The sequence below is a fragment of the Hibiscus syriacus genome, unplaced genomic scaffold (assembly GCF_006381635.1).
Source record: "Hibiscus syriacus cultivar Baekdansim isolate YM2019G1 unplaced genomic scaffold, ASM638163v2 tig00112530_pilon, whole genome shotgun sequence".
NCBI classification, from domain to species: domain Eukaryota; kingdom Viridiplantae; phylum Streptophyta; class Magnoliopsida; order Malvales; family Malvaceae; genus Hibiscus; species Hibiscus syriacus.
In genome coordinates this window covers 1,229,901-1,239,852 of record NW_024063358.1, presented here as the reverse complement: position 1 = coordinate 1,239,852, position 9,952 = coordinate 1,229,901, and the positions used below count along the sequence as shown (strand labels likewise).

The following is a 9,952-nucleotide window of genomic DNA, read 5'->3' as shown; positions in this document are numbered from 1 at the left end:
CGGACTCTTTCAACTATTACCGATGCTTATAAACAAATTTATTTATAAACAAAGAACCCCTTTAGACCAAATTTTGGTTAGATCAAATTAAAACCAGTAATGTCATTCAAGCAATACAAACAATAAATCTCTGCAAACACCAATACCGTAGACCATCCAGAATACACTTGCATTTTTCTTTTATAAATGTACATACCTGAGAGGATATAACATTATTCGTATACATGCATGCATACACTGTTTTGATCATGTGTATCTACAGGCCACATTTCACTCGAATGACAACCAAAATCAAACCTATTCTCAGTTTCAATCAAAGAATCTTTAGTGGAAGATCAGTATATCCAACCCGAGCTTTGTGTCTCTCGAAAAGTTCTTCAAGTGCTCTAATAAACTGGGCTTGTACTTGGAGAACCTATGAATCAGATTAACCAATAAACTACATACTTTTCAAAGTATTTTAGTTTAGATTTATAGTGCACAAATGGTCCCCGACTATAAGATAATGTTTTATTGAGTTCTTTGAATATTAAAAGTTATAAAATGATCCATGATCGTAGGGAGTTGTTTTGTTGAGTCATTCGACTATTAAAAGTTACAAAATGATCAACCGACTATTCATTAATGTTCCATACACATCCTTTTCCGTTAAAAAATTATCGGCCATTTGAACGGGACATTAACATGTGGACTGATATGATAGTGATTTGAGATTGTGAGATCATATTTTATCATATCTCAATCGGCAGGTTACCGTACAACTTAGACTGCAATCAAAATTTTAACGGAAAAAGACAAGTTTAGAACATAATGAATAGTCGAGTGATCATTTTGTAACTTTTGATAGTTGAAGGACTCAAACTCCATATAGTAGATGGACTCAATAAAATATTATGCTATAATAGAGGGACCATTTGTGTGCTTTACCCTTTAAGAATCATTTCACATCATACTCATAAACCATACCCAACCCTCTACACCTCTTCGGCAGTAGGTTGGCGATTTTTCTTCAACTCATTAGGTTTACCCACCACCACATGCATTGGATGCTGATAGGGTAACGGAGTTCTACACCAGGAAAAAAAGAAGATTTCAGGGAAATAGCTCCAAGTAAACACATTAGGAATTTCTAAAGATCCAGTCCGGCTTAAATCACTACGTTATAATAAAAATATTATTTTATTATTTTACAAGTGAAACTACACTATCAATCCTACTACTTAAAAAAAAGAGATTCAATCCTTTCGTTTACAAATTAAGTGAACTCTCCTAATTAAAAAGAAATATCATAAGTCTATATTCCCAAAAAAAAATTAAATTTAGTACATACCCAAAAACTCCCCAAAACAATATGGGAAGGAATTTGATAGCCCTGGCAAGTTGCAAGAAGAACTCCCCGCTTGGTTTCCACCACTTGTAAGAGTATGACTGAAGCAGGCGATAGAGATTCAAGTGACATAAAAATACAAATACAATATCGTGGTAATGGATGGAAAGATAAGAATGAACAGAACAGAACAAATGAGGCGACGGTTCAATCAAAAAGGCCACTCCATAGCCCCAAAGCCTATCCAATACTTGTGGGATGATTTTAAGCTACAAACAGGGATGACCCAAGGGATGCCAGGATACAAGGTACTCCTGGAAATTTTAAATTCTCAGGTAATTTATATATACTTTTTGTATTTTCTATCGGTAATCTAATTTCTCAACCCCGGATTGAATATATCATGTGTCCATCCATGGCTACAAATGTGTAAGGAACCATATACTTACTTGACCGAAGGCGAAAACCGGAACCAGTGGACACCCTGTTTCCATGGCTACACGAACAAATCCTTTTCGCGTCTTAAGGAACGCGACCTGTGTAAACCGAACCCAACAATCGTCAAGTTATCAACGTAAGAAAAACACTCAAAGAAAACAAATAGGGGAAGTATTCAAATGATAAAACCTCGGAATCATGCTGCATGAGGAAGGTCTCTTGTACTCCACCTGGGATTATAATACAACTATAACCAGCCTCCAAAAGAGAACAAAAGTTGCTCCTTGTGGCCGGTGCCGCACCCAACCATGTCAATGTATGTCTCAAAAACGGGGTGTAGAATACCTAAATCATTCATCTACACAGGGTTACGGCTCAAGAAATTTGAGTAATCCAATCGTATAATGCTGAAATTGTGCTTACAGCACTGGTTGCGAGGCATTTCAGTTTGGGAAGAGGCATGAAACCTGTACGTTCACCCAACGTAACAACACCAATAGGGAACACCGAATGCGGCTCGTAACCGAAAACTGCAGGCATTTACAAGCTAACATCTATTATTAGCTCGACACTCACAAGCCTTTTGTCGAGCACTTTGATGTAAAGATTAAGAGAAAGAAGGAAAGAGACCGTATGCACGATCGGGGTGGAAGTCGTTAATGTCCTCGACGTGGAGAGTGGTGGGAAAATAAGCGGCCATATGCCTACATATGTACCTGTTCATTCATTTCATCATTATTCGTTGATTCAAATTCAAATATGATCTGTTCATTCAAATAGGAAGTGCCAGTACCTGGCCAATCTCCGCCCATATTTGCTGTTCTGATCAATAGGAAGTGCCACGAAAACCGAAAGTAATCCAATCACCCTGTGAAAATTAACGAATTTTTGCGGTTTGATCTTTACCAAACAGAAGTAAAAGAAAAGCAAAAGGAGAAAGGACGAACACGAGGAATTTGGAGAAAGGAAGGAAGAGGACGGAGAAAAGGAAGAGGAAGATGTTGAAATGAATTGCTCCGATCCAAATAACAATAGCCAACGCCCCTTGCAAGATGTTGGACGGGAATTGGTTCCTTGCATTGATTCCGATATCCAGATACAGGCGAATACGCATTTCTCTCCTCAATCACTTCCACCATCGTCCGCCGACGCCGCTTCCGGAACCGCCACGCCGCTTTGGCTTTCGTTTAACAAATTACACACAAGACGAATGCATTCAACTTGTAAAGGAATCGATTATCATAAGTTTTGGTTTTCACAATAATTTAACTGGAGAAAGCGATGTTCGTATCATGAAGATCCCTTTAAATAAAATACATTTTTATCTGCTTAATTATGATCACCATATGCTTCGGCCTACCTGGAACATGAGCCAAGCACAAACATAGAAAAATTATCGCAAATCAAAATATACTAAAATGGTAAGAATCAACTTATCTCAGTGGTTCAAAGAATCGTAGTTATTCAAACATCAATAATTACCGCAGAGTGTTTGAGCGTGGAGAAAATATTTAGAACAAATACTACTTTATAATTATATGAGCTTAATCAAATATATATATATATATATATACAAAAATTTATCAGCTTAATTTTGGTGATTAAAAAAGATATTAATATTTAAATTTTGAATGTTATAGCATAAACTAACATACTTTAGTGGTTAAAGAAATTATTTTTGTGGCCAGTTTTCATGGTAATCCGAATAAATCCTCTTCCTATACAGTAAGAAAAATATTTTCTTTTTAAGTTAACGGACTTTTTAATATGTGGCATCCCTAAATTTTGAGGTCTTATGACGTATCACAAGTTATACTTGTTAATGGATGGGCATGTACACCAACCAAATTATGGCTAAAGGAAAAATCCAGTAATATGAGAGTCTTGGGAATAGGCATGAGAACCTGTGCGAACGGCCAACATCACAACTCTGATCGACAACACCGAATGCGGCTCGTAACGGAAAACTGCAGCATTTATAAGCTAGCATTTGCTCAACGCTTAAAGACATTTTGTCGAACACTTTAAAGTAAAGATCAAAAGAAAGAAGAAAAGCGACCGTAAGCGCGACCGGGGAGGAAGTCGTCGACGTCCGCAACGTGGAGAGTGGTGGGAAAATAAGCTGCCATATGTCCACATATATACATGTCCATTCGGTTCATCATTACTTGCTATTGTTAACCTCAAAATCAATATCAACCATAATATTAAATTGTGATCGCGTTAGGGTGTAATTTATTTTTTTTAAAGTAATCATAATTTTATATTACGAATGCGATTATTATATTAAGATGGTCTTAAAAGATGTTATGATACGACCATTTTCTGTTGAAAGTCAAAAATGAATTTAGCATATGGGCGGCTAATATGGGGTGGCTAATATTAGTCTAAAATGGCTGCAAATTGTTGAAAAATTAGCAAGGGTAAAATACCCAATTTAGTCAATTTAATTTTAGGGTATTTATAAGATTAGTCCTTAGGTTTCAACTATAAATATCCTAGCTCATTTAGCTTCAAAACCATCCCAAAGCATTCTAGCTTTCTTCCAATACTAGAGAATTTAGAGAGTTTCTTGAGAGTTGTTTTCTCCTTTTTTATCAAGAGAGAATTATCATTGTTTTTTCCTTGGTAGATCGAGAGAGGTTGTAATTCATATTTTCTCATAGTGAAATTCCTATTTTAGGGGTTTTCCACGTAAATTTTGTGTCTCTTTTATCTTCATTTTTATTTTCTCAAATTATCAGTTGCGATTTTGCTCTATCCGATAGCCGTCTCCGCAACAATTGGTATCAGCTAGATTGAGTGTGTAATTCTGCTTATTGTCTTTGTGTTGCCACCAAAAGGTGATCCCCAACATAAGAAATAGAAGGTATTACCCATTCTTTGAGGTTCTAGAGAACATTCACGATAGTGAAATAGTGGAGCTATCAATAATAGAAGCTATGGCAACAAATTTGACATTGAAAGTTCAATCAGAAAATTTCTCATTGTGGAAATTGAGATGAAGGTCATCCTAAGAAAAGACGGTGTCTACGGCTATCAATGAAAGGTCGGTGGATTTCGCAGATGACATCAAATGGAACGAGATGGACGGGAATGTTATGGCAAACTTTCATCTAGCATTAGCACATGAAGTATTGTCAAGCATCGAGGAGAAGAAGACAACTAAGGAGATATGGGATCATCTCACCAAATTGTACGAGGCCACGTTGCCAATAAAATTTTCCTTAAGAGAAAATTGTACACTCTCTGTATGCCAGAATCTACTTCATGGACGGAGCACTTAAACCACGAACAGTTTATTTTCTCAGCTTACATCCTTAAGCTGTAAATAGAGAACAAGAACGTGCTGAACTTCTACTTCAAAGTCTACCGGATTCGTATGATCAACTTATCATCAACTTGACAAACAGTAATGTCACCAGTCTAGTCTTCGATGACGTTGCAACTGCTGTTCTACAAGAAGAAAATCGACGCAAGAACAAAGAAGACAGACAAGTAAATCTGCAACAAGCAGAAGCATTGACAACGATAACAACGATGAGAGGGAGATCAACAGAACGTGGTCAAAGCAGCAGTCACAAACATGATAGATCGAAGTTGATGAGCAAGAAGAATTTAAAGTGCTACAACTGTGGAAAGAAAGGTCACTTGAAGAAGGATTGTTGGAGTCAATAAAAACTCCAATCCACAAGGCAATACCGCAAACACTTCAGATGATGGAGATGCTCTATGCTGTGAAGCGTCAACCATCGTGGAAGGTAGAAAGAAATATGCAGATATATGACTCATTGATTCAGGAGCAACATATCACATGACCTCAAGAAGAGAATGGTTCCATCATTATGAACCTGTCTCAGGAGGATTTGTGTATAGTTGCAATGATCATGCCTTAGAGATCATTGGCGTGGGAACCATCAAATTGAAGATGTATGATGGAACAATTAAAGTTATTCGAGATGTGCGGCACGTGAAAGGCCTGAAGAAAAATTTATTATCCTACGGATTGTTGGATAATAATGCAAGCAAGATTGAAACACGTAAAGGAATCATGAAGGTGTTCTGTGGAGCGCTTGTGGTGCTGAAAGGCGAAAAGATAGCAGCAAACTTGTACATGCTGAAGGGAGAGACTTTGTTAGAAGCAGAAGCCTCTGTTGCCTCATGTAGTCAATTGTGCATGCTATGGCATCAAAACTTGGACACATGTCAGAACAAGGAATGAAAGTCCTTGTGGAGCAAAGCTACTTCCAGGCTTAACAAAGGTATCACTTACTTTGTGTGAGCATTGCATAACAAGTAAGCAGCACCGGTTGAAATTCAACACATCAAATTCTAGAGGCAAAAGTGTTCTAGAATTGGTTCACTCTGACATATGGCAAGCACCAGTTACATCCCTAGGCGGAGCAAAATACTTTGTCTCATTTATTGATGACTACTCTAGGAGATGTTGGGTGTACCCTATTAAGAAGAAGTCAGATTTGTTTTCAACTTTCAAAAACTTCAAAGCACGGGTGGAACTTGATTCTGAAAATAAGATCAAGTGTTTCAGAACAGATAATGGAGGAGAATACACAAGCGAAGAATTTGATGACTTTTGCAGGAAAGAAGGCATCAAAAGACAGTTCACAGTGGCGAACACTCCTCAACAAAATGGAGTGGCAGAGCGGATGAACAGAACTTTGTTAGAAAGAACAAGAGCAATGTTGAGGGATGCAGGCCTAGAAAAATCATTCTGGGCAGAAGCAGTCAATACCACCTGCTATTTGGTGAATCGAGCTCCATCAACTGCAATAGAGCTGAAGACACCAATAGAGATGTGGACTGGTAAACCAGCTGATTATTCAAACCTCCATGTATTTGGAAGTATTGTGTACGTGATGTATAACGCCCAAGAAATTTCAAAGCTGGATCCAAAATCCAGGAAATACAAATTCTTAGGTTATGCTGATGGAGTAAAGGGGTATCGCTTGTGGGATCTCACTGCCCGCAAAGTGATCATTAGCAGGGATGTTATCTTTGTAGAAGATAAGCTACAAAGAAAAGAAGACGATGACAGCACTGAAAAGTCAGAGACTACACGGATACATGTGGAAAATGAGGTTGAACAAGGAGATTCTTCTGAAGCAGAACCAGCACATGATGAACAAGAACCAGGGAGTTCTGAAGCTCCAACAACTCGTCAATCAGATCGTGTTAGAAGACGTCCCAATTGGCACTCAGATTATGTTATAGAAGGTAATATTGCATACTGCCTTTTAACAGAGGACGGTGAGCCATCAACATACCAGGAGGCAATAAACAGCTCAGATGCTTCACTGTGGATGATGGAGATGCAAGAAGAAATTGAAGTTCTTCATAAAAATAATACATGGGACCTTGTGCCACTACCGCAAGGAATGAAGCCAATTGGTAACAAATGAGTCTTCAAAATCAAGCGAAATGGTGACGATCAAGTGGAGAGATATCGTGCAAGACTGGTGGTCAAAGGATATGCTCAAAAAGAAGGTATTGATTTCAATGAAATTTTTTCTCCTGTGGTTCGACTAACAACAGTTCGAGTAGTCTTGGCAATATGTGCCACATTGAACTTACATCTAGAGCAGCTAGATGTTAAAACAGCTTTTCTTCATGGAAATCTTGAAGAAGAAATTTATATGCTCCAGCCTGAAGGTTTTGAAGAAAAAGAAAAGAAGAACTTGGTTTGCAGGTTGAACAAATCTCTGTACGGTCTAAAGAAGGCGCCGAGGTGTTGGTATAAGAGATTTGATTCCTTCATTATGTGCCTTGGATACAACAGACTTAATGCTGACCCTTGTGCTTATTTCAAGAGGTCTGGTGATAACGATTTTGTTATATTGCTGTTGTATGTGGATGACATGTTGGTTGCAGGACCCAACAAAGATCATATTGAAGAATTGAAGGCACAACTGGCTATGGAATTTGAAATGAAGGACTTGGGATCAGCAAACAAGATTCTATGGATGCAAATTCACCGAGACAGAAGTAATAGGAAGATTTGGCTTTCACAAAAGAATTACTTGAAGAAAATCTTGTCACGATTTAGCATGCAAGATTGTAAGCCAATTTCTACCCCTCTTCTTATTAACTTCAAATTATCCTCCAGTATGAGACCTAGCATGAAGAAGAGAGATGTCTCGAGTACCGTATGCATCAGCAGTGGGAAGTTTAATGTTCGCTATGATATGCACAAGACCAGACATTGCACAAGCAGTGGGAGTGGTTAGTCGGTACATGGCGAATCCAGGCAAAGAGCATTGGAATACAGTGAAGAGGATCCTGAGATACATCAAATGAACCTCAAATGTTGCATTATGTTATGGAGGATCAAACTTACTAATAAATGGTTATGTAGATTCTGACTATGCAGGGGATTTGGATAAAAGCAAATCTACTACAGGATATGTGTTCAAAGTTGCTGGTGGAGCTGTAAGCTGGGTTTCAAAATTGCAGTCAGTTGTGGCTACGTCCACAACAGAGGCAGAATATGTAGCAGCTACACAAGCCAGTAAAGAAGCAATTTGGTTGAAAATATTATTGGAGGAGCTTGGGCACAATCAAGAGTATGTCTCTTTGTTTTGTGACAGTCAAAGCGCCTTGCATCTAGCAAGGAATCCACCATTTCATTCAAGGACAAAGCACATACGAGTTCAGTACCATTTCATTCGTGAAAAGGTGGAAGAAGGAACGGTAGATATGCAGAAGATCAATACCAAAGACAACATAGCAGATTTCATGACGAAGGCAATCAATACTGATAAATTTAACTGGTGTCGATCCTCTTGTGGTCTGTCAGAAACGTAAGCAACATGATGGTATAAGGTAGAAAGAATGGTGTGAAGATATGATTGTTTCAATCAAATCTTCAAGTGAGAGATTGTTGAAAGTCAAAAATGAATTTAGCATGTGGGCGGCTAATATGGGGTGGCTAATATTAGTCTAAAATGGCTGCAAATTGTTGAAAATTAGCAAGGTTAAAATACCCAATTTAGTCACTTTAATTTTAGGTTATTTACAAGATTAGTCCTTAGGTTTCAACTATAAATACCCTAGCTCATTTAGCTTCAAAACCATCCCAAAGCATTCTAGCTTTCTTCCAATACTAGAGAATTTAGAGAGTTTCTTGAGAGTTGTTTTCCTCATTTTTTTATCAAGAGAGAATTATCATTGTTTTCTCCTTGGTAGATCGAGAGAGGTTGTAATTCCTATTTTCTCATAGTGAAATTCTTCTACCGTTGCCTGTGGTTTTTACCCTAAATTTTAGGGGTTTTCCACGTAAATTTTGTGTCTCTTTTATCTTCATTTTTATTTTCTCAAATTATCAATTGCGATTTTGCTCTATCCGATAGCCGTCTTCCGCAACATTTTCTTGTTATCGCAATTCAATAGTGAACAAAACAAAAGGAACGCATAACTGGAGAAGAGAGCAGAGTAGTGGTAATGGTACCTGGCCAACCTCCGCCCAAATGCATTGTTTCCATCGATAGGATTGGAAGAACCATGAAAACCAAAAACATTCCAACCACCCAGGCGATATTGAATCGAAGAAATTCCACTTTTAAATTCCTTCTTTTTCATTCAAAAAAAAAGTAAAGTGATACTTAAAAGGAGAAACTGAAGATGAAGAAGTTGAAATGCATAGTTCCGATCCACAACGCGCAAGCTAATATGAGGTGCAAAATGTTGGACTAGAATTCATTTCTTTCATTGAATGCCCGATGTTCAGATCTAGGCACGTACGCCTTCCTCTCTTTCGTTTCTTCCACTATCGAAGAACAGATTACTGTGAGTCAAGAATTAAGAAAATGCAGTCTAGTGTGAAAGAACAAAGAAGATTCAACCAAGACAAGAACAAGGATTTCTTAAGCATCCATTTGTAGTCACCGATCAAGAAAGCATACAACATCATTTTACATGAACTTACATACGAGCATTAGATATTCATTATTAAATTAAAAGCATAGGAAAAGAAAAGTTTCGTTCTTCCTCTCTTGAAAATGTCTTTAAAATCTCTTCTGAAAAATCAATTGTCGTTGTTAAGGTTGTTTCCTTATAAACCTCAATCTTAACTTTCTTAGGACTTGTATACTAGAAAATTCAATTTAGTATTTCTAAAGTTTGTTCCACGAGGAACCTCATTCTTGATTTTCTTAGGACGTGTCTCCTAGA

The 9,952-nt window shown here is 37.6% G+C and overlaps 1 pseudogene; it reads right to left on the bottom strand.

Annotated features, from left to right (window-relative positions):
• Positions 1-262: 262 nt before the first annotated feature.
• LOC120181721 lies at positions 263-3,001 on the bottom strand (annotated as a pseudogene).
• Between the last annotated feature and the right edge of the window lie 6,951 nt (positions 3,002-9,952).